The 25,897-nt window shown below is 37.3% G+C and overlaps 1 protein-coding gene across 2 annotated transcripts in view; it reads right to left on the reverse strand.

Moving 5' to 3' along the window:
* The window catches only part of PRKG1 (protein kinase cGMP-dependent 1), a 1,113,305-nt gene that overhangs the window by 453,226 nt on the left and 634,182 nt on the right, over positions 1–25,897 (reverse strand). The window lies entirely within an intron of this gene.

Genomic DNA, 25,897 nt, shown 5'->3' on the forward strand with positions numbered 1-25,897 from the left:
GGTACGCGTTGCACCGGAGTTTGGTGGGGATATGCACTGCACCGTGCTTAGCTGCACCTAATTCTACGTTCTCATGAGTACGAGGGGTACTCAGTGTTACGAAAATTTTAGAAGGGGTACACATATGTCAAAAGTTTGGGAAACACTAGGTTCTAGGTGAAAGTATATGGGCTAGTGCACTGATAATGTATTATTTATTACAGTGTCATTTAAATTGTGAATTTAATGGTGTAGTAGCTTTAAAATTTCCAATTTTATGCAAAGTTTTTATGCAATATTGTAATAAATTTAAAGTACTGTGAATGTGAAAAAATACTTTTTACATTAATTAACATTGAGGAATATACTGAAATAACTGAGGCAGAACTATCTAATATAATCTATTTTTCAGAGATAATTTAAAACTCACTATAATAGTTTTGGATATAAAAATAATTTGGCCTGGCCTTAGCCAGGTGGCTCAGTGTGTCGGAGCTTTGACCCATACATCAAAAGGTTGCAGGTTTGATTCCGGGTCAGGGCACATACCTCGGTTGTGTGTTCATTCTCCAGTTAGGGTATATATGGTAGGCAACAGATTGATGTTTCCCCTCTCTAAAAAATCAATAAAATTATCCTCAGGTGAGGATAAAAAAAATTGCTCTAAATTTTGGAAGGCAAGTCCAAATTAATTCACATTTAAAAAAAAATAACCATTGGGGCTGTTCATCAGAAGTAGAATCAGCAACTGATATTATATGAGTTTCTCCCTCAACCCCCATTTTTCTTGTTCTTCCTAACAAACTCTGATTTTGTTTTGGTATTCATCCTTCCTACCACCATCCAGATACCATACAGGAAGCTAGCTCCTTTACATGATTATTCTGTTAGTTATTCTGTTTCCCTTGCCAATGATTGGTTCAGAAATGGGGCTAATGAGGTAAAAGTACCAGACTAGTAGCTTCTGGAAAATTCTTCCTCACTGTTCCCCTGAGCATCTGGTCATGACTATCCCTCTCCCTCTGGATTTTGTTGACTATGGATATGAAACTTGTTTATTCAGCCATTGAGCTGAGATGGAAGAAGGTAGGGTCAACAGGATCCAAGGAGAACAAAGCTGCAGCTACTGAATGCTCAACCCTGATGCTTCTCTACCTCTGAAATTCCAGTTATGAGACAATTTTCTTATTCTTTTAAAAGTAAGTTTCCTTTATTTGCATCAGAAATCACTTAACTAACACAAGCAATAATGCCCTTAACCAAAAAGTATAAACATCATTTAATTGGAGCTATTTAAAATAAAAATCCTTTAGTTAATTAGCAAAGGAGTAGTAATAATATATTACCTATTATAGTCCAGTTGTGGCCAGTTTTAAGTTAAGCCTAAAGACTTCCTTTCTAAAAGAAGATAGCTCTTATAAAATCACATCATTTCTAACAGCAGGAACTCAATTCTTGTTAAATATATAGGTAGATTTAAAAGCAATTATAAAGCCTAATCTAGAAGTCTCTCCCCAAAACTGAAGAATGTAATTCATTCAAGTATTCATTGGCCATACTTATTAAAAGCTCCACAGGATACAAAGTACTTAGTGTTATTGTTTTTTATCTAATGACATGCTCTTTCTTTCAAGAATTTACTATTTATTAGAACATTTGCAAACATCTGAGCTAATCATGTGCCAAATAGGAAAGAGGTACAGAGTGTTAAGGGGTCCAGCGAAGAGGGAAATCACTGCCATGTGGGATAGAGCAAGTAGAATGCCAAGGTAAGATGTAAAACACAAGTTGTGTTTGGGGAGGACTGAGTCACCCAGCCTGACTAGAGCAGGGTGTGCATAGAATGAAATAGTGGGAGGTGACCCACATAGGGAGGCTAGTGTCCCATGTGAAGTACTCTGAATACCATGCTTGAGGGTCAGAACTTCCTTAGGAATGAGGTGAAAACCAATGAAGGTTTCCAAGAAGTCAGTGGTATGACCTAATACACATGACTGATATTTTGGGCTCGAAGAGTCTTTGCTGTAGGGGTGTCCTTTGCATTGTAGGATGTTTAGCAGCATTTCTGGCCTCCAGCCACCAGATTCCAGTCCTACCTGGGGTGTGATAAGGAAAAATATCTTCAGACATTGTCAATGCCCTAGAGCACATGTGTCAAACACAAGGCCCACGGGCCAAATCCAGCCCGCCAGGCCTTGCAATGTGGCCCGCACCGCGCTGTCATCACTGCACTCCGCTGTCAGTTTATGACATTGTCAGTTTATGATTGTTCAGTAAACCATTCGGCTACGATTTAGGCTGGATTTTAGATTTTGGCCCCTTCTCTGATTGAGTTCGACACCCCTACTAGAGGAACAAAGTTGTTCCACAAGGAGAACCGCTAATGTAGGAGTTACCTAAGGAGAGGTTCCTATGGCAGGAGCCCTGGCATCAGTGGCTACCCAGTGGGCTTTGGGTGAGTGCAAATAAATGGAAATTAATTGATGAGGATGGGAACAAATAAAGGTGTGGTGAGGTCACTATCTCAGGCAGACTCACCTAGGGCAGTGGCAGTAAATGGGACATACAAGGACCTACATGTAGCGTGAGCTATATGACTGATTCCCGAAGTATTCCCGAACTTATTTGACCATAGAAATCGACACAATAGCCGGGACTGGCTTGGCTCAGTGGATAGAGCGTCGGCCTGCAGACTGAAGAGTCCCGGGTTCGATTCCGGTCAAGGACATGTACCTTGGTTGTGGGCACATCCCCAGTGGGGGGTTTGCAAGAGGCAGTTGATCGATGATTCTCTCTCATCGATGTTTCTAACTCTCTATCCCTCTCTCTTCCTCTCTGTGAAAAATCAATAAAATATTAAAAAAAAAATAAATCGACACAATACACATCAATACCCCATGGAGCACACTTTAGGAAATGCTGTTACATGATTAAGTTTAAATTTAAATTTAATAACTTTTAATTGTAATACATTAAAAATCAGTAAGGCAAAATTAACATTGTGATAGTTAACACCCAGTTCTTTAGTACCCTAAGATCTGAGTGTACTGTATATTTATTGGACTTGCTGTTCCTAATTGGTTCTCTAAATGAGAATACAAAAATATTTTTTTGGCTCCCACTCACATGGGAAAGATACTGTGCTTAGCTTATGTGGGATAGAATAGAATACATTCTAGGACATGGACTCTTGTCAAGGAACTCACAACTGGGATAAGGCAAATATCATGGAAAAAATACAACAAGGTAAGAGAGAAAAGAGTCTGGTTCAACATAAACAACATGGGCCCTGACATAATCCTATATAATAAATAGGTAACATGCAAATGGTCATTACGCGGTAAAGTGTAAAAACCTACCATGTAACGAATGGATCACGGATCAGCAAGCTACAAGTGGGTGGCGGAGAGCTACAGGCAGAGCAGCAAGCTTTGAGGGAAGGTGTGTGTGTGTGTGTGTGGTGGGGGGTGGAGTGAGCTATAGGAGGGTGTCAGTGAGCTACTGGCTACAAGCAAGCAGAGGGAGAGCTACAGGAGGGGGCAGGGCAGCAAGCTATGAGAGGGGGTAAGAGGGAAGGAGGGTGTGGAGAGCTACTGGAGGGCAGCAGTGAGCTACTGGCACACGGATTCATGCGCAGGGCTACTAGTATCTAAATAAGCACCAAATGGACTGGAGAGAGTGTAACTCTAACTTCCAGAGAGGGAGAAGGCCTTGAGAACTGGATGGGTTCACTTCTGAGCAACTAGTGTGATATCTGCAGCATGCTACCTGCTGGTGGGTAAAATTTCTGACTTCTGGGAGTTGGTTCAATCCAGCTTCGCAGAATCAAAATACTTTGAACTAGATCCTGAGATATGAGGGCTGTTAGATTTAGAGGAGAAGGGACGTTCGATTCTGGCTCTACGGTTAGCTTAGTTAATGCATGAGACCTGTGCAGTCTCACAGGGCCCCACTCAGAAGGGCCCAGTGCTGGATTTCATGCTTCACTATTGTCTTGGAAATAGAAATAATTGGGGAATCAGGGACCCCATGGTTTCATTGTACACCGGGTCTCATAAATCATATAGCCAGCTCTGCCCCATCACCTTCTCTGCTGGTTGTGGACAGAAACTCTTATACATGTTAATTTTCCTTGACACCGGAATTCTTCAGCCCAGTATGATATGCCCTCCTATGAACATGCCCTAGTTAAGTGTTAATTTACCTACAGAATGATAGTGCAGGGAGGAATATTTTAATTATCTGCGGGGAAACAAATTCATCAAGCAAGTTTCTTAGCAACTAGAGAGTTTTACCTTATGTTGAGAATGATTATAAACATGCTTTGGGGATCACTCTTAAGAGAAAGAAATTAGAAGAATCCTATTTATTAGTAACTTAAATAAGATCAGTTGCAGAAAGAAGGCATCAGAAGTGCTTAATATATTAACAATACATGTAGTATCTACTGATTATTTCTTCTCCTTGAACAGGAATGACTCACCATAGGTTCCTTTTGTTCCATAAACAATGCAAGGGAATTACTGGGTTTCAAAACTGAAAATAGCAGTTCCCATTTTCTATGGCTATTGTCTATTGCAACTTGAAATGTGTAATTTGAATCCCGGGGGAGGAGGGGGGAACATAAATGTAGAGAGCTGGCAATCAAGCACCAATTGATAAATATTGATGAATTAGGCCCTATATAGATATTGCGGGCATTCTTGCTACTGGATATAATCTACTGCAAATATGAGAAATGAGAAAATATGTCTCCTGGAATATTACTCCCTGCATGTAACATTGTTCATGCCTAGTAGTGCTCTATTTTCCTTAGCTTCACACCTTTTATCTATGTTTTGAGGCAGCTAAGGGCTAGGTGACACACTTTTCTGTAATTGAATATTAATTGTCACTGAACAAAACCCTTATTGATAAAGCAGGGGTCACTTGGCAGTTAAAGGAAAATGACTGAGGAGAAGTATTTATTAAGGCAAATTAACATTATCAACCACTCTAGGTTCAGCAGGAAAATATAATTAAGGGGGGAAAAATCTAGTACCACCTGCTTTCTTTCTGTTCACAGAGAAGCTGTGAAGATCAATGAATACTCTGAGTTTCATGGAAGGGGGAAATGAAAAATAAGTATTACTGTATTATTATGATTATTATATTAGGGACATGTTCTTGAGATAAATCCTCTTTGCTTGATGATAATTTTAAACCAGCCCAGGCTTTACAGTGTTACATGATCCAGCACAACAGCTTAAATTCAGTTAACAGTGTATTAAACAAATTCTGTTTATTAAACATTTATCATTTTCTTTGAGGTCTACTTGGGGCAAGGATGGCAGATAAAGATATGCACATCTCATTTCATCACCAAAACTGTAAACTAAGTGCTAGATTTATGTAGGATTCATCTTGTATCTCCCTAAGTTCTTAGAATTCGCCTTGATCAGAGGAGGCACTCAATAACTATTTATTGAATGATCAGTGATAGACATAGCAAGAGATTACACAGAATAAAGATAATTTTGGGAGCTGGCTGGTGTGTTTAATAGGATAGAGTGTAGGCCCTTGCACCAGAGGGTTGCAGTTTTGATCCCCAGCCCCATTTGGGGTACAGTTGGGAGGCAACAAGTGGATGTGACTCTCACATCAATGTTTCCTTTTCTTTTTTATTTGTTTTTGATTTCAGAGAGGAAATGAGAGTAAGAGAGCTAGAATTATCAATGATGAGAGAGAATCATTGATCAGCCGCCTCCTGCATGCCCACCATTGGGTTTGAGCCTGCAACCCAGGCATGTACCCTAGACCGGAATCAAAACCGAAACCATTCAGTCTGCAGGTCGAGGCTCTATCCATTGAACAAAACCAGCTAGGACAGATCAATGTTTCTTTCTCTCTGTCTCCCTCTCCCTCCCTCCCCTCCTTCCACTCTCTAAAAATCAATGGAAAAAATATCCTTGGGTGAGGATTAGCAAAAAAAATTTTTGTTCATTTAAAAAAAGAAATATATATATGTAATCAGATAGTTTGATTTGCTAAAATATAACCTAAAAGGAAAATTACTTTTATTGCAGAGAAGGATAATTTCATAACAAAGTGAAGAGTGGTTGAAAATAAGACATAGACTTTCAAATGTGAAATACATAGATCAGATAAAAATTCTGTGCAATGTGTCATGGTGGCAAGTAATTATAAACTGGCAGAGAAATAGTAAGTGGTCAAGCCAGTTTCAGACTGAGCCCGGCTTATCCTTGCTCTCATCCTATATCCTGCAATACTCATCGCTTGCCTCCCTTGTTCCTGAAAATACCTCCTCTCTCTTTGTGTCTTCACAGGCTCTCTTTCTGTTGTCTTCCCCATTGGAATACAGACTTCTCTCAGGCTCTTGGGTTTTCAATAACTCTCCCTTGACCCTGCATTCCATTTTAACCACAACTTCATTTTTATATTCTACTTCACAAATGCAAGGGTTTTCTGTTTAATCACCATTTCCACTTCCTACCCTTCCCGCCCCCCCCTCCCCCCCCCCGTGCCTCAGTTAACTCAGCTGCAGAATGAGGATAGTAGTACTTACTACATACATTTGCTTTGACTATTTAATACTTTAACGTATGCCAAGGGCTTAGAAAAGTGCCTGAAACATAATAAGGGCTCAATTAATATTAGCTGCTATTATTATCATTGCCATAATCATCTTTGTATTTCTACTCTAAGAACCTTGCTAAATTAAGTATGTTTACTGAAAAAATCTCTATCATTCAAGAAATATAATTGGATAATAATAATTAAAACATCATGTAATAATAAAAATAATTATTGAGTCCTCTTTATTTGGCAGGCCTCTGTGCTAAGAGTGATTGCAACCTCATTTTTTCTCTTCAATCAGCTGCCTATGGGTATTGCTCACTTCATTTTACTAATGAAAAAACCAAGACTCACAGAGGCTACAACCCTCCACACTTGGGCATGGGTAATTTCACAGGCAGGGGATATATAATTTTTAACACACATAGACTTGAAAGCTTGATATTAGTAGTTCTGAGAATCTATAATATATAAAGTGATTGCATCACCCTTTTCTCTCCTTTAATATATTTGCTCTTCAAAGGTAATCTCTTTCTTTTTCTTCTTCTTTTCTTTTTTTTTTTGTAATCACTTTCTAACACTTGGTAATCTATCTTTCCATAAATGTTTATGCATGTAAGTATACAAGTTTATGTATGCAGGTATATAGCCACATGCTTTTATTGGTACAAACAGCATCTTGCCTTAGAAATAATTACCTAAAGCTTTCATTTGTCACTCAACAAGAAAATGATGATGATAAAGATGACAAAAATGTGAAGGATAATGAAGAAGAATTTGTGTTAATTTTTCTAAATAAACTGAATAATTTGCTTTATTTGCCTATCTTCCTATATATCAGATTCAACCTTTCTTCAGTGTACATTTTTTCCTCAACCTTTAATTGTAGAAAGCCTAATTGACAATGCCCAGTAATACCAATATTGATATTGAAGCATTTGAAACTTAATGTTAATATTTTATCAGGTGCTCAGTACATTTTGAAAAGATAACAATTAGTACTTATTTTTCTTTTGTTTTCATATTGCCTATTAACTGGTGCTTTTAATACATCACTGCCCATCAAAACAGTTTTTGCAAAAGCACCGTGACATAGCTATTATCAGTTAATCAGGCTCCAAAAAATTAAGATTTCACCCTTCAATTCATCAGTGGATTCTGATTCACTAATATATTCACATCATTATTAAGCTACTGTGTATTCTTCAACACATAAGTCTATTTCTGGGAAATGATTTTCAAAAGAAATTGAACTCAAAGGATTGCATATTTATACATGGGTCCAATTTTAAACATAAAATGCTATTGAAAAATTATAAAGATGCCTTAATTGATTTTATATATAGAGAGATAGAGAGTAAGGGAGAGGGAGAGACAGAGAAACATTGGTGTGAGAGAGAAAAACATCCATCAATTGCCTCCCACACACACCTCAACTGGTGATTGGAGCCACAACCTGAGCATGTGCTCTGACTGGGAGGCCAACTGGAGACCTTTTGGTGCACAGCATGATGCTCAACCAACTGAGCAACATCTGCCAGGCTGCAAAATATTTAATATAGCCTAAAACACTGTATCCTAGCTACCAGGTATTTCATAGATGCCAACGAACACCCTTGCAAAATATAAGGTACTTAATCTCTTCATATCAAACAAGTCTTATAAGCAAAACATTCACATGTGAACAAAGAGCTGATTTTCAATCTATAAACAAGATGGTAGAGGGGAAATGTTTTATAAGTCTGTGCTGAAAAGGCTCTAGGGCCCAGACTATGGGTCTCTACGTAGAAGAAATGGCTGATTCTGGCTCAGGTTATGAAACATACAAGTTGAGCCTGGAACGTCTTGTCATCATATCTTATAATAAAAAAGCTGTTAAACTTTGGCTGGCATGGCTCAGTTGGTTGGAGCTTCATCCTGGGAACCAGAAGGTTGAAAGTTGATTCCTGGTCAGGGCGCAAACCTAAGTTGTAGGTTTCATCCTGGTTGGGGCATATATGGGAGGCAAACAAACAATCTCTCCCTCCTTCCTCCCCTCTCTGGAATAAATGAATAAATAAAGCTCTTAAAGACTAGATTCATGTTAAAAGTCTCACAATGAAACTTGAGATCCATCTGAACTAAACAGAAACTATTTGAGCATTATTAAGAACTACACTAAATTAAAATACATGAAACCATTTAAATCCACAAGTTCTCTTGGTAGAATTATTTCATGTAATAATATAAAGCATGATAGCATCAGAATAATTGAGTTAATAATGAATAAATAAATGTAGACATTGAACATCAACTGCTGCTACCATTACATGCGTGCACAAAAAGACCTATGCCCCCTGAAAGGAAGAATAAATGCAGCTAATAAATGAAGTAGTCTCACAAATAAAAAATAAGAATCAAATCAAACTCTTGATCAGGGTCTAGAGCCAACTTCCAATTTACAGAAAACTCAGAGGTTAGTCAGAGGAACAATGACATAAATTTTTAGATAATTGAAAATTTGAACCTTGACTAAAAATTTGATGATTTTAATAATTTATGATTTTTTAGGTATCATATTGGGAATAAAAAAAAATCACCTTTTGAAAATACGTCATTTTACTAATGAAATAATATAATACCTGGAATTTGTTTCAAAACAATATAGGAAATAGGGGGAAGTTGGGAATGGGGATGGAGATGGTGTAGGATTGGTTTTTATTGGTTAATAGTTATCAATACTAAGTGATGGGACATAAAATTTCATCAGGTTATTTTCCTATTTTTATGTATGTTTGAAAGCTTCTACAATTAAGTTTGCTTTTTATTTTTTGCAGCAGCATTTAGAAGTGCTGGACAATTTGACACCAAAATCTTTGGAGATTGAAAGATTAAAAACAATTGCATTTAAAAACAGCAGGGAGTTACTTAAACACCAAAGAAAGCTTTTATTCACCAACGCACTCAGCAGGAGACTCTTCACAGTCCAGACCAATTAGCTATCTCTTCACTAGTCAGCTGGATCCAGCTATGTCAAGCTAGTCATTTTACAATATAAATATTACTTGCTTTAAAAGTCAAATTTAAAGAGCTGCAAATACATTAGAACTATTGATAGGAATATGAATGTTTTTCTTCTAATATTTAACAAATGTTAAAAAATTTTAAAGTATGATCAAAACTTTTCATAGATATGTGTGTAATAAATTAACATGGGAATTTAAAAAGGGAAAAGACATCAGGCCAGTGTGGCTCAGTGCATTGACCCAGGAACCAAGAGGTCACTGGTTTGATTCCTGGTCAGGATACATGCCTAAATTGCAGGCTTAATCCCTTATAGCGGGTGTGTAGGAGGCCTGATTGATGTTTCTATCACTCTAGCTCTATCACTCTTCTTTCCTCTCTCTCTAAAAATCAATAAAAACATAAAAAAACAACAACCCACAACAGAAAACAAAAAGGGGAAAGACAACAGGTCTTACTTGGGATGCCAACATTTTCACCATTAGGACTGAATTTCTTTGGCATCAAGTCCATTTTTCTTAAAAAATAATAATTTGGTTTTATTATAAGTAAATTGACATTGAGAGAAAACATTTTAAGGGATAAAAACACTGTTGTGTAATATCATTGGTGAGGTATGCTTAAAGATCACCCTTGTGACTGGCAGACTTAGTATACAAAAATTAATCAGCATTCCATTGATTAATCTTCTTTTAAAACTCAAGCACAAAGGTTTAATAATAATAATTTAAAAAATTAAAATTTCCATCATTACATCTCAGTAGTTCTAAAATTACCTGGACTTTGTACCAGAATGAATTAACTGATTACTTGAAAAGGAAGGAAAAATAACCCAAGCCTAGCAATATTAGGAAACAGAGATTTAAGATAAGAACATAGACTATTTTAGTTTCAGAAACAGTATTTTTCTTGTGCTTTTCATGTAGCTCAAAATGCAATTTGGATTAAAGATAACTAATTCTTCCCGGGTCAGACAGAAACCCAACATTTCCAGACATCCTCAGTATGTTCGATCAATAAGTTCTGGCTGGTTCTATTGTGATAGCCATTTAATTTGCTTTATGTCCAACACAGCCCTACGTCTTTTCCCTATTCTCTAAAAACTAGCATGACCGAGATAGTATCAATATGTTTAAGCAATAGATCCAAATTTCTAAGAGAAGTCTTAGAATTATTCTAAGAGAATACTTTATATAAAATTCGACTACCCTCTGTTCTAGCAATGGGCCTCAAAAACATATGGGATTCTGACAGAAATGAGGTTAATTATTATGCCCTTGCCCAAAGAATGGGAAACTTATTTTTTTAAATATATTTTATTGATTTTCTTTTTACAGAGATGAAGGGAGAGAGAGTTAGAAACATCAATGAGAGAGAAACATGGACCAGCTGCCTCCTGCACACCCCCCACTGTGGATGTGCCCACAACCAAGGTACATGCCCTTGACCGGAACCAAACCTGGGACCTTTCAATCCGCAGGCTGACGCTCTATCCACTGAGCCAAACCGGTTTCGGCAGAAACTTATTTTTTAAATGACAGTTGTCATTGGAGGGATTAATGGATCAAAGAAAATGAAGAGAATAATTGACAACTAATAAGGGGGGGGGCACATATGGACAGATGATAGCAAGGTGTCATGACCTACAGATAATGATCAATTTGATTCTGTTCATCATCACTGCAATGACTTACTTTTAAATATTTATTTATTTTTTTAAACTATTTTTTTTTTATTATTGATTCCAGAGAGGAAGGGAGAGGGAGAGAAAGATAAAAACATCAACGATGAGAGAGAATCACTGATCAGCATGCCTCCTCCTGCATGCCTCCTCCTGGGATCAAGCTGGAAACCTGGACATGTGCCCTGACCAGAATCGAACTGTGACCTTCTGGTTTATAGGTTAATGCTCAATCCCTGAGCCACACCACCTGGGCTCCACTCAAGATCTTTTAAGAGCAGAATTCAACCTACTGCAACCCCCTTGAGCATAGCCCATTGCTTTCTCCTCCATTGTTGCTTCTGGGATACAAAACTCGGATAATGAAACACACACACACACACACACACACACACACACACACACACGTCATTTGTGATTCTAATCTAACCATACTGCAGTATTGCAAAAGCTTTCCCTCCCTGGTTATTAGATTCTTCCTTCACCATATTCATATCTTTAACCACATCCTTTATATTCAATTTAACCACGTAAGACATGCATTTGCCAAATTCAGCAAGCAAACAAAAAAGATGAACACGTGAAAAAACACAAAAGACTAATGTCTATTTAGAGCACATGTGTCAAACACAAAGCCCGCGGGCCAAATCCAGCCCGCCAGGCCTTGCAATGTGGCCCGCACCGCGCTGTCATCACTGCACTCCGCTGTCAGTTTATGACATTGTCAGTTTATGACTGTTCAGTAAACCATTCGGCCCGCGATTTAGGCTGGATTTTAGATTTTGGCCCCTTCTCTGATTGAGTTCGACACCCCTAATTTAGAGAGAAGACAATACTTTATCCCATATTAATTCTGACCAAGTGTAAAAAAGAGATGAAAACATCTACTGCTGAACTGCTAAACGCAATGTACGGAGAGAATTTGAGCTATTCATTTGAGAGCACTCTGAAGCCTAATTTTTAAACTTGAAGGACTCGGTGACTTTAAAACAAATCAAAGCTTAGCCTTTAATCTCTAAAGAGACCCTAAAAATAGTATGATTTTGATATCTTTCTGCAAGCATTTTTTCCTCAACTTTAAGAAAAACACAATTCACAGCTGCAACAGGAAAAGTGAGAAATATAGTTAGTACAAGTCTGTCCTTGATACTTATTTTTTTTATACTCAACTTTGAGGACATGTTGAGAGAGAGAGAGAGAGAGAGAGAGAGAGAGAGAGAGAGAGAGAGAGAGAGAGAGAGAGAGAGAGAGAGATCTGTTGCCTTCCATATGCTTCCAGATTGTTATCAAACCTGCAACCCAGGTATGTGCTCTGACTGGGGAGTCAAACTGGTAACCTTTTAGTGCATGGAATGACACTCAACCAACTCAGCCACTTGAGCCTGGTGATATTTATTTTTCTATATGCTTTCTCCCCCTTTTCCAGCCAACTGACATTATCCTTGAATGAACAAACTCCAGCAAGTCAGAGAAGAAAGGAGAAAATAGAAGTTAAAAAATGAAAGACCAGGTAGGTCCTAAGGGAAGTACAAATCTTCTAGCAGCTTCGAATTCTTGACACCATAAAGCAGTGTTTTCAGATTAAACCTGCTTCTGGTTTTAATAATTTAGGTTCTAGATATTCCTGAATACATGTAATGATGTTATAAGCAGGGTGGCTGCTTATATTTAAGACTCCATTTCCCCCTCATACTCTTATTTAAAGCAGGTCCTTGGAAGTGGTGTGGTAGAAATGACAATGTTGATATTGAAGATATGACAATGACAAGAGCAACTCAGTTTTATTGAGCAATTACTGTGTCAGATATTTTGCTTTGGATACACCACCTCATTTCATCTTTACAACAATTCCTTGAGGAAGGCACTAGCACAGTGATTTTGTAGATTCAGAGATTAAGACAGAGAGGTCAATGACACAAGGTGTGAGCATAAGGTAAGAAGAGAAGGAAATTTATAATCTTTAAAAAAAGATGAATTCTCATGTTGCTAAAGATTTATAAGCTTCATGAAATAAATAAAACCTTTTATTATGGATATATTATTTCATAATTAATTCTTATCAAAATAATTTAAATAAGAATTCTGACATTAACTTTGATTTGGGATTCAGGAACATAAAAAACACATTTCTCACAAGTAACTGACTTGTTACTTTAACTAAAAAACAAAAACAAAAAAAAAAGTTTCATGTTTTAAAACTTGGCTTCCAGAAAGCTCAGAATTAACTTTAGCTTTTAATTAGTGGTATCTTGCTCTAGTCTATTGTTTTAAACTCCCCATGTCTTATATTTGGCTTATATAAGCCTTCAATTTTTACCTGTTCTATTCTAAAACATTTTAAAGTTATTTTTAAACTACAACTGCTTAAAAAGGCCAAATCAATTATTTAAAAAGATCACACCACTTAGGGTCAAGCCTTAGCTTACCTTCTTATTCTGCAGCACGGAAAGACGGCCATTGTTCTTGTAGGAACTTGCAGTTTTCTTTGAGGAAGCATGGCCTTATCTGTCCTTCTGACACATTTAAGGTGCTTCTGATCTGGTTCATTAAGAGTGACCAAATCTTTCTTATTCTTAACCTTAATTATCTAGTTGACTCTCTTCATTCTATTTTTACTTAATTGGGAAATAGTGCTTCTCATGTGTCATTATTTCCAGTTAACACACTAAACTGAAAAATAATTACATCCTGCTTCCTTGTCTTCATGATACTATTATAAGAGAAAAGCTCTTCTACCTGTATTATTCACTTCTTTTTTAATTTATGTATTTATTTATTATTTTAAAATATGTTATTGACTTCAGAAGGGAATGGAGAGAGTGAAATAAAAACACCAATGATGAGAGAGATCAACTGCTTCCTGCACACCCCTACGGGGGATCTAACTTGCAACCAGGCATGTGCCCTTGACTGGTATCGAACCCGTGACTTTCAGTCCATAGGCCAATGCTCTGTGGACTGAACCAACCAACTAGGGCTCATTCACTTCTTAATTCTTGTGCTTGTATTATGACACAGAGTTGCCTAGCTATCTGTTACCCCTTTTGAAGATGACAGGTAAATAAAGTACATGAAAACGAGAGACAACTTGGGACAAAGTCGATGTCCTGTTTTGCTATGCACTTTCTAGACTAGAGCATTTAGCATGGTTATGATCTGATGAATGAATAATAACAAAACTCAATCACATATCACATATTGAAACATTAACTATATATCTCTCCTTCTGACTGCTTAATAAACTGTTAAGACACCTTTTTCCTCACCAGTAAGCTTTAGACACCACAAGTTCACACATTTTAGTGACTCTTAGCACTAAGGGATTCTTTGAACTATGTATTTATGCCTGTGATATCACAAAAAGGTTTCCATTATTATTCTAAGAAAAGAAGAGGTTCCAAAATGAAGTATACCTATCTAAAATAATAACACATTGCTTGTCAATTTTTCAAAACCATCACAGAAAAGGAGACTCAGAAAGGTCATGCTAGTTCTACTGTGAACCTCTCAGTACTAGCTAACAGAATGATCAATCATAATGCTAAATCGGTATGACCCCTTAATTGGTGAAAAATAATCCACAATCCTATCTCTAGGCACACTGATGACCATTCATCTCCCTCCCCTTTTATCCACCCACACTTAAATCCCTTCATTATTTCATATTTGCAAGAGTCTAGGCTGACAATCGCTTCTTGTTGAGAAGGTTTTTGGAAGGAAAGCTGGAAAAGTGGACACTGTACTGAATATCCCAAAATGCCCAGCCACTATACTAGGCACTATTTGGAGCCAAGATGATCTGTTGCTACCTTGGCATTGAATTGTTCTTTATATTCAACCCTTTTCTCAGAAACAATAGGACTCAGGGAAAATCATCAAATAAATCACACTGTTCTCTCTAATTGCTACCTATCACGTCAAAGGTTTTGATAGAGGTAAAAAAAAAAATAGCTTAGAAGGAAAACATAAGAAAATTTGATTACTAAAACATCACAAAGATAGAATAAGCCAGCAATGGGACAAATAGATTTCTGGGTTTTGACTGGGCAGATGGGTCAAAGAAAAAGCCCCTTCTCAAAGGAAAGACCTGTTGGGCTCCGCAGGCAGCGCGCTCCCGTTCCCTGGGATCTGAAAAGGCAGCCCAATGGGGTGAAGGAACCATTGAAGTGGCAACTTAAGGACCAAAAACATCAGCTGGGAGTCCAGAATCTGCCAAAGATTAGCTATGTGGTTTTGTTCAAGCATCTCTTCAACTTGTCACATTCCTCAGTCTCCCCAAATGAAAATTAAAGGGCCAAACACTTTTTCAAAATCCTTACAACATAAAAAAAAAGAAAAAGCCCCTTCTATTTACAGGGGAGCAGGCTCTTGTGATGGCCTAAAACTTTTAGTTCATTAAATATTTATTGACTTTTTTTTTTCTTTGTGTTTTCTAAACAAATATATTTTTATTGATTTCAGAGAGAAAGTGAGAGGGAGAGAGACAGAAACATTGATTGGCTGCCTCCAGCATACACCTCACTGGGGATCAAAGCCACAGCCCAGTGTGTGCCATGACTCCAGCCATGAACTTATGGTTCATGGACGCTCAACCACTGGGCAACACTGGCTGGGCTATTTTTATGTCAAACATAGATGCATTAACATGGAGGAGATGTTTAACATTAATCACCTTACTCTTCCATTCTCAATTCCAACTACTGAGAATTGTAAATAAATAAAGTATAAAGTGAGTAAGTAATTACATGGTAAATAAAACCCAATATTGTTTCATCTAGCCCTGTTGATTAATAGAACTCATTACACTGAATCAATGGCTTTGCTATTGGCTACTTAAAAAAGCTACCGGCAAAAACCAAGCCAAGCTCAGGCCTCCAGAGTGCCAAGGTGGTGTTGTTTCTCTCTTAAAAATAAATTCAGATATATTCATAAGCCAAAAAGAAGGATATGACTGTAAAACAAACAAATATCCAAACTCATGCACTTAAAACCTTTTCCTTGAACAAAGAACTTTAGGGAGGTTATGTTTAAAAACAAAATGAAAATAAGACTAAGCAATCAAACAGAAGTTTTCATCCATTCATGACTTAATGGATTTCTCCATAAATGTTGAGTGTTACCATCTAGATTCCCCTGCTTTATTTACTCAATCAAGCCATCTCTTTAATTGACTATCAATTTGTTCCAATAGCCTTATAGGAATTCACTTTTCCCCCACTGCTCTATTAACTCTGCAAAAGATCAAAAGCTGAAGATCTGTCATTTCTATTCTCTTTATTTTGTGACCTTGGACTATTTATTTAATATTGTTTAGCTAAATTGTTTCCTTGTCTCTAAAGTATGTGGAGAGGCCAGGTGGCAAGCGATAAACCAAGTGATTAATTTAGATTCATAATTACTATTGAATTGATGAACACAAGTCACATCCATTCTACACTGAATTTCTTGGAAGAGAGAAATTATTTGTTAAAGTAATTCACATTAAGTCATACATTGTTTACAGTGATTGTGCCAAAATGACAATCTGCCTAGGACATTTAAAAAAAAACCTAATTATAATTTGGAAAATTGATTGGTTTTTCCTGACCAACACCCAAGTACTGGCCAACAAGTGTCTTTCATGGCACATTACCCAAAGTAAGTTTTGACCATTGACATTTTAGGAGGGAAAAACAATCTGTTCCTAAATACTAATTTAATCTAGTATTTTCTTTTATATCTGAGACAACTTTCTTATCAGTGTTAAATTTTCCCCTGATTTTTGACTAAGTACTTCAACATTAAAAACGATGCTTTTATTGGCTTATGTTCACATATTACATTTCATTCACTTTCATATTGTTGGCAACTAAATAAATCTAACCTCTTTTTTTTTAATTGAAATAAATAAGGTCACCATTCCATTGTATTTTCTACCTCTTTCAGCCCAATTCCACCTAATTTATGTTTTCATCACTTCTATTGGTTGCTTCAAATAGAAGTATTTTACTCTCTGCACAGAACAGAAACATAGGACAGGCTACTATGTTCTGCATAATAGTAAGAGTGCCAAGTATTCTAATCATCAAAAAATCTACAGCTGAGAGTCATCAACTGGCAACCATTAGTCCAAGTTAAGCTTACAGATACATTTTGTTTGGCCTGCACAGTGTCTCCCCAAATCCAAGCCAACACTTTAAGCCAGGAGATCCCTTGTTTAAAAATCTGATTTGGCCCTGGCTGGCTGGTACAGTTGTTTGGAGCCTCCTCCTATACACCAAAAGGTTGTGGGTTCAATTCAAGGCAGGGCACATACATAGGTTGTGGGTTTGATTCTGGTCAGGGTGCATACAGGGGCAACTAATAATTTCCTCTGTCTCTCTCTGTGTGTATCTCTTTATCTCTCTCTTCCTTTCTTGATAAAATAACACACACTCACACACACACACTGAGTGGACAGATTATTATGGTCTCTGAACACATAATGATCTGGCCACTCAGTGTGTGTATATATATGTATGTGTGAGGGGACAATTTGCATATTAGCCTTTTATTATATAAGATGTACACTGAGTGGCCCGATTATTATTCATTCAGAGATCATAATAATCTGGCCACTCAGTGTGTGAGTGTGTGTGTGTGTGTGTGTGTGTGTACACCCACACACCCTTAGGTGAGGATCAAAAATAAAATCTGCATTTGACTTCTGAAAAAAATTCTAAAATCACTGGGGCCTGGCTTAATTACAACCATCTGCTGATAGGGCTGGTTAGGCCGGGGGCATGTGTCTCCATTTTTTCAACAAACAGCAATCTCTTCTCTCCCCATAATGAAGAGGCCAGTTGTCATTTATTATCATGTTAATAACTTCACTTATTTCTTAAGATTTTTAAAATTGACTTTTAGAGAGAAAGTAAGGGAAAGGGAAATAAAGAAACATCAATATGAGAGTGAAACATCTATAGGTTGCCTCCTGCACTCCCCTTCCACCCCCCACCCCCCTACCCAGGGCATGTGCCCTGACTGGGAATCAAACCAGCAACATTTCAGTGCACCTGAAGACACTCCAACCAACTGAGGCACACCAACCAGGGCCACTTCACCTTTTAATGATACATAGGTAAGTATTTCTCTGTAACAGGGATGTTTTAAAAATAAGAAAACAAAAGTTTAACCAGGAATGCCGTGTGTGTGTGTGTGTGTGTGTGTGTGTGTGTGTGTTTAATAAAATATTCATTGTTGAATGTATGAAATATGCCCCTTCCCACCCACCCCCATTAATCCCTTCCCGCCTCCAACCCCACACCTTCACCACCTATTATCTCTGTTTATGGGTTATGCATATATGCATACAAGTCCTTTGGTTGATCTCCTCCCACCTGCTCTGCGTTTTTTGTTTGTTTGTTTGTTTCTTGATTCATTGTTTTAAATTACCCAATTTAATTGACATGTGCTTTTGAGCTTGCAGTGATAGATTTAGACTTTCCCTTACCTCAGAATAGTCAACTAGAAAGTTTGAGAGCTAAGAATTTGTTCAAATAAAGAGTAAGTCCACTATTATTGTCAGGATGGCAATACCATGATACTATTCTATTTTTTCCCTTAAGGTAGAAAAGAACCAGAAAGTCAACAAAATAGACACAGAGGGATTTGGGAGAGTTATTTTTTCTGAATATGTGAGTGGCTACCTCTAGACCTTCACTCAGGACACTGAGAATTAAATCAAATCCCTGTATACCTCTGACTGGCAACCATGGGAACCTCAGAACTTCTGCTCAAATCTAAAGTTTTACTGCTAGCCAGAATCATGTACTAATCATAGCTGAGCAACAATGGTCTGAATCTAGCGGTTAAAAAACTAAATGTAAAGATTACATGAGGTTCAAAACAATATCCATTTACTTGAACAATAGTCTCTAAAAGAAGGAATTTTATAGAGGCTGCAATAGTTATAATTTACTAAGGCTCTAAGCACCTGTCCCTACAACAGAACCAAGAAAACGATTGTTTAAAAAAATAAAACATTCACTCCTTGTCATTAAGGACTCACCAAGTTCTGAATTATTTTTCCCAGCCCAAGGAGACATGGAGTATTAGTAAGGGGGAAAAAATGGAGACTTTCACTTAAAGCACCAAAGGACAATTGGAGACTTACATAAAACACTAGTCCCAACACAACCATTAAGAGAGCACATTTTTTGCTACTAGCATAATTTTTCTATTTTCAATTTTCCTTTCAATCTAAAGTAAATTTTACTTCAATTTCACTTTTATTCACAAGGTAATTAGAAAATGCTTTACAGTGAAGGAAGATAGGAACTTGGCATGGGAGTACTGATAGATAGGATTAACCTGGCTGCCCCACATGGGTGGTGATTTGAATGGACGATAATGTAAGAACAGAAGGAGAGAGCAGCTTGCTTCACTCTCCTAAAGCTGTCTGCACTTATTGTATTGGGCATACATACTTGCACACTTGCAAAAGCAATGGGAAAAATGTGTCCTATTTTTCAAAACCCTTTTTATATAATTCAAAGACGAAGTTGTTTCTGAGTTGCCAGCAGATAGAATATTTGAATGACAGTGTTTTTCCTGTTGCACCCTAAAAACAACTTACATATATCACGTGTGGTACTCTTTTTTGACAAGTTGGAAAGCAAGCTTTTTCTAATCTGCTAGATGTTATCCAAAGAGTACAGCAATCTGTGATTCTGGAGAAAATAAAAATAAAATTCTATTATCTGCTCTTTTGTCCTTTAGAGAAACTGCTTTCTAACTTTTTGACCAAGATCCAGAGCAGAAAACATACTTTACAGATTGTCCTAATATGCACATAATTGAAACAAAGTCATGAAATGATACACATTCTTTCTAACTCCTCTTCATTCATGTATGTTCAGTTATGTTGCAATCTATTTCATAAAGACAAGAGTGCCCGTTGTCCCCATTAAATTGATTCTGTGACATACTAACATATCTCATAACTTGCAGTCTGAAAATTTAAATAAAAAATAAAACTTTTGCTTTTAGAGGTATTTACCAGCATGTTTCTATTCAGGTTATTAACTAAATGGTGAAGAGAAATAGAAAAGATTTTAAGATGTTGACTAAAAATATAAATGGTAAAAATGCACCTCAGAGCTACGTTAAGAGAAAACATATATACTGATTTATGACTGAAAACAAAACCACAGGAAAAAGTGTGACTTTTAGCTATCATTTTAAAAGTCTACCTAGGTGCTTAGTACTGAGCTAAGAGCTTCTATTGATACATCTGCCAAGTCTCAAAAAAACGCTAAGTCATATAATTATCCCCATTTTGCAGATTAGAAACAGGGAATGTGCAAGTCTGACTTCAAAAAGGCAATGGTGTCCTACCTCCCACTTGCAATGGCTGTAGCCCAGTGATTCCAGCAAATAACCAAATCAGAGAGCACACATCATAAATAGGAAACATTTTAAATTGAGAGGCATCCATCCATCTGGTCCACAAACTATTCGACAGGCTTTAGAGTTTCATATATGGAACAAAAATTAATCAGGAGGGTTTCCTTAGTCAGAAGAGAGACCAGAGAAAACCCTTCTTCACCTCCACTGGTAAGGAACATGAAACCATTACCTGCTGACACTCTGTTGAGAAAAACTCCATTTCACAGCTAAGGAAGACAAAGACAGAGTAGAGTTCAACCAATCTGCCCAAGCTTTCCCCCATAACAAATGTTTCTCCCCCATGTAGCCCCATTCCCTAATCAAACTGAACCCTTTCAAGCCTCCCAGACCCACCCGGTTCTTTGTGTATCCATCATTTTGCACAAGTTTTTCTTTCCTTGTGCTGCACCTTTCCCTCCCTTCTCCAATTAGCTGATTTCTTCAAGATTCAACTGAAATGCCACTCAGAAAGTCTTTCCTGACTTCTTTCCAAACCTGATTTCTTTCCACTCCCTGCTTTCTTTCCCTTATAATAGCGCTTATTTATTATATTTTCATTGTCAGTCCACTTATTGGTGAAACTCTTGAGGCTGAGAGTATGTCTTTCATTTCCATACTTCCAGTACATGGCAGGCACTATGGAAGCACAATTCATGAATGGTAAGCATTCATGAAATGCTGGTTGGTTGAATGAATGAATGGATGAATGAGTAAATGTGAATAATCCAGTGAATTAAAAACAACAACAACAACAAAAAAAAAAACAACAGCATGTCACCTAAATGAATAAAGTAAAAATTCAAAGTTATACTAATAATAAAAAAAGGAACCTGATATATAAACCTCCCTCAATAAAAATTTCCAAAAGTAAACCTAACCTTAACCAATCAACCCCCTAGATCAGTGTTCAGCAAACTCATTGGTCAACAGATTCAAATATCTACAGTCCAACAATTGAAATTTCTTTTGAGAGCCAAATTTTTTAAACTTAAACTTCTTCTAATGCTACCTCTTCAAAATAGACTCGCCCAGACTGTGGTATTTTGTGGAAGAGCCCCACTCAAGGGGCCAAAGAGCCGCATGTGGCTCGCGAGCTGCAGTTTACCTACCACAGCCCTAGATAATGCTATGCCAGGTTTAGCTGAGCAGGTAGTAAATGATACAGTATAAAAGAATTACAGTAAAATAAAGAGCATTAAAGTTGGCCTCCACGGGAATATGTATTGTTACTATGTAAAATATCAAATTTGAAAAATATAAAATTTTGCAAATTAATGCTAATCATGATTATTTGTAGGATTTTATGGGCTTCATAGACAAAAGTTAAAAGTCCAAAGAAACAGAAGTTTTGAAGAGGAAAAAGTTATATTTAGAGATTCTACAGAATATGGCTTTCAATGATTATTTTTAAAATTAAATTAGAAATTTATTCCCATAGCAAATCAAGGAGGATTTTAAAGACCATATTGGTCCTTTGAACACAATGCCTAGGAATATGCACTATGATAAGAAGCAGCCAATTACCCGAAGGACAAATGTTATCTAAAATTTGTGCTCAACGTCAAGTTATTCTTAATTACAAAAGCTCATTAAAGGCTAAGTGGATGTCAGTCATCCAATCTCAGAGGAAGTTCTGCTGCTTTGTGACATGCATGGCAAGTGGTGACCAAGTCAACTCCACAATCATGTTGAGCATTTCTTTTGTATATACCAATATTATGTTAATCTCCCTCACCTTTGTAAGAACTTTGATCATATAATATGCCTGTAAACATGAAGACAAAAAATAGCATTTGACTTCAGCAATGTTGTGTTGTAAGAATGAAACGACTCTTCCAGTTCAATATCAGGTTTGAGCAGGTTCCATTCATTCTTCAAAGGGAAATAGAAGGTAAGCTAGAGTGAATAACACATTTCACGAGAATCTATGAAGTACATGGTAGTTGATGCTGGTCTGGCAATAAGCTACAGTCCAAAACATAATTTGTTCTCTCACTGTCTGTGACTTTCAGTTCTAGAAAGAGCTTCTGTGAGGTTTGATAACAGTATCTGGAGAACCACAAAAGACAATTAATCTATACAGTGGTGCCTCACACAACGAACTTAATTCGTTCCAGGAGCAAGTTTGTTATGCGAAAAGTTCGTTATGTGAAACGTGTTTTCCCATAACAATACATGTTAAAAAAAATAATTCGTTCTGTAGCATAAAATATGCTAAGATGACATAAAAAAAGATAAATTTTTTGTTATTACTTTTATTTAGATACATCTAAAAACATATTTTTTTTTAAAAAAAAAACACACACATTTTTTTAATTTTAAGACAGACTAAGTAGAGTCTACCGAATCTTGCACATCTTCATCCATTTTCTGCTTTTTGGCCGATGGTTTCATGAAAAACCTGTCCAAAGTCATTTGTTTTTCTCTTTTTTCCAACATCTGCCGGAAATAACGAACAAGAGTATCGGAGTAAAGATCGTTGATCCTGTTTGCTTCAGCTGAATCCGGATAGTGGGCATTGGTAAACTCCTGAATTGCTTTCCATTTGACCAGGATGTTCTTGATGTCAGCAGTTGGGATTGGTTGATTGTTTGATTGTTGCTCCTCATTATCAGATGACGCTTCCCTTTGAGCATTGTCCTGTTGCTGGACCAGAAGTGCTTGGAGCTCTTCAGTTGTCAGCTCTTCTTCGTGTTCCTCAATAAGCTCCTCTACATCCTCTTCCTCTACCTCTAATTCCAACCTTTGGGCCACTGTGATGATGTCCTTCACCACTTCTGTGTCATCAACTACTGCTTCTTCCTGGGTCCACGAAGGCACAAGCATCTTCCAAGCAGAAATGAGGGTCCTTTGTGACACTTCTTCCCAGGCCTTCTGTATATTGCCATAAGGACATCAAATTTCTCCTTCCAAAACTTTCGGACAGTCATATTGTCTCCACCAAACTCGCATTCTTCAAACACCTTATTAAAGAGGGCTCTAGTGTAGAGTTTTTTAAAGTTCTCAATAACTTGCTGATCCATTGGCTGAAGAATGGATGTGGTGTTTGGTGGCAAATATTGCACCTTGATAAAAGGATAATTTTCCTGCAATATTTCCTCTAGGTCTTTTGGGTAAGAAGGGGCATTGTCAAGTATCAGAAGGGCTTTGAGCGGCAGTTCTTTTTCCAGCAAGAATTTCTTCACGGCAGGAGCAAAGGTTTCCAGAATCCATTCGTTGAAGATAACTTGGGTCACCCAGGCTTTTTGATTGGACTTCCAATGGACGGGCAGTTTGGACTTAATAACGTTATTTTTCTTGAAAATTCTTGGATTTTCAGAGTGATAAACCAATAGAGGTTTGATCTTGAGGTCTCCGCTGGCATTAGATGAAAACATAAGGGTAAGTCTGTCCTTCATGGCTTTGTGTCCTGGCAATTTCTTCTCCTCTTTTGTAATGAAGGTTCTGCTCGGCATTCTTTTCCAGAAAAGACCCGTTTCATCAGCATTGAACACTTGTTGTGGGCAGTATCCTTCATCTTTAATACATTTTTGAAAGTTAATAGAGAACTTTTCTGCTTCATTCTTGTCAGCACTGCCAGTCTCACCATGCATAGTAACGCTGTGGATTCCACACCTTTTCTTAAATCTAAAAAACCACCCCCTGCTGGCTTTGAATTCTTCTTCATTATCTTGATTGCTGCTACTTCCAGGGACGTTTTTCTTTAGATCGTCATAAATTCTCTTGGCTTTGTGACAGATAATATCTTGGGTTGTTACGTCACCTTTCACCTGCCTGTCCTTAATCCAAATCGCTAATAGCCTCTCCATTTCCTCGTGGATTGAAGACCTATGTTTTTCATGAAATAGTTTTGATACTCCTTTGGCTATCAAAAGGAGTATCAAAACTTTGGCTGATTTGATTGCATCCTTATTTGTCAAAATGGTGAAAATGGTGGTCTTGCTGAGGCCAAACTCTTTGACGAGGTCACACTGTTTTACCCCACATTCACTCCTTCTAATTATTTCCTGTTTCATTTCAACAGAAATCACCTTCCTGCTTTTTTTTAGAAGCCATGATATAAAAAAAATATTGAGTTTAACTTAAAAGGACGACTGCCGTGATACGTGCGTGATTTAATTCGTAATGAAGAACGATTGCCGCGATACGTGCTTAAGTTAAGCGCAGTGACTAACGACTGCCTGCAGTGCCTGCGCGGAAGGATGCAATACATCGGCAGCGATCGTGGAAGCTCGGGCGAAGCAGTCGTGGAAGCTCGGGCAAAGCGGTCGTGGAAGCTCGGGCGACTTCGTTGTGTGAAACGAAGTTCGTTGTATGAATCATGAAATGAAGTTCGTTGTGTGCAGCGTTCGCTGTGCGAGGCGTTCTTTATGCGAGGCACCACTGTACATCCCTCTTAAAAATAGAATAGCTTGCCAAAACCGGTTTGGCTCAATGGATAGAGCATCGGTTTGGGGACTGAAGGGTCCCAGGTTCGATTCTGGTCAAGGGCATGTTCCTTGGTTGCGGGCATTTCCCCAGTAGGGGGTGTGCAAGAGGCAGCTGATCAATGACTCCCATTGATGTTTCTAACTGTATCTCTCTCCCTTCCTCTCTGTACAAAATCAATAAAATATATTTTAAAAAATGGAATAGCTTTATTGAAGCACAAGTTATACTCCATAAAATTATCCCATTATAAATGCATAATTCAATGATTTTTTAGTAAACTTACAGAGCTGTGCAACCAACACAAAGTCCAGTGTTAGGACATTCCATCACTTCAAGGAGCTCTCTCCTGACCATTTGGAATTAATCCCTAGCTACCAGAAAATTATTTATTTCATTTCTGTCCTGATGGACTTATCTCTCCTAGACATTTTTTTACAAATGGAATTCTATAATCTGTAATCTTTTCCATCTGGCTACCTATCCTTAGCATATTGTTTTTGAGGGTCTCCCATTTTGCGGCATGTATCAGTTAACCTATTTTTCAGTGCCAAATAACATTGCATTATATGGCTCTATTACATTATGTTGATTCAATCACTGAAGCACATTTGGATTATTTCCACTTTTTTACAAATTTGAATAATTTTTTCATGCACATTCATGTACAAGTTGCTCTTAGATTCCTAACAATATTTCTCTTAGATTTTTCTAAGTAGAATTGTTGGGTGATATGGTAAATTTATACTCAATATTTTAAGAAACTACCAAATTTTTCTCCAAAGTAGTTGAACAATTTTATAATTCTGCCAGTAATGCATG

This window comes from Pipistrellus hanaki, assembly GCF_964339955.1.
Source record: "Pipistrellus hanaki genome assembly, chromosome: 14".
Classification (NCBI taxonomy): domain Eukaryota; kingdom Metazoa; phylum Chordata; class Mammalia; order Chiroptera; family Vespertilionidae; genus Pipistrellus; species Pipistrellus hanaki.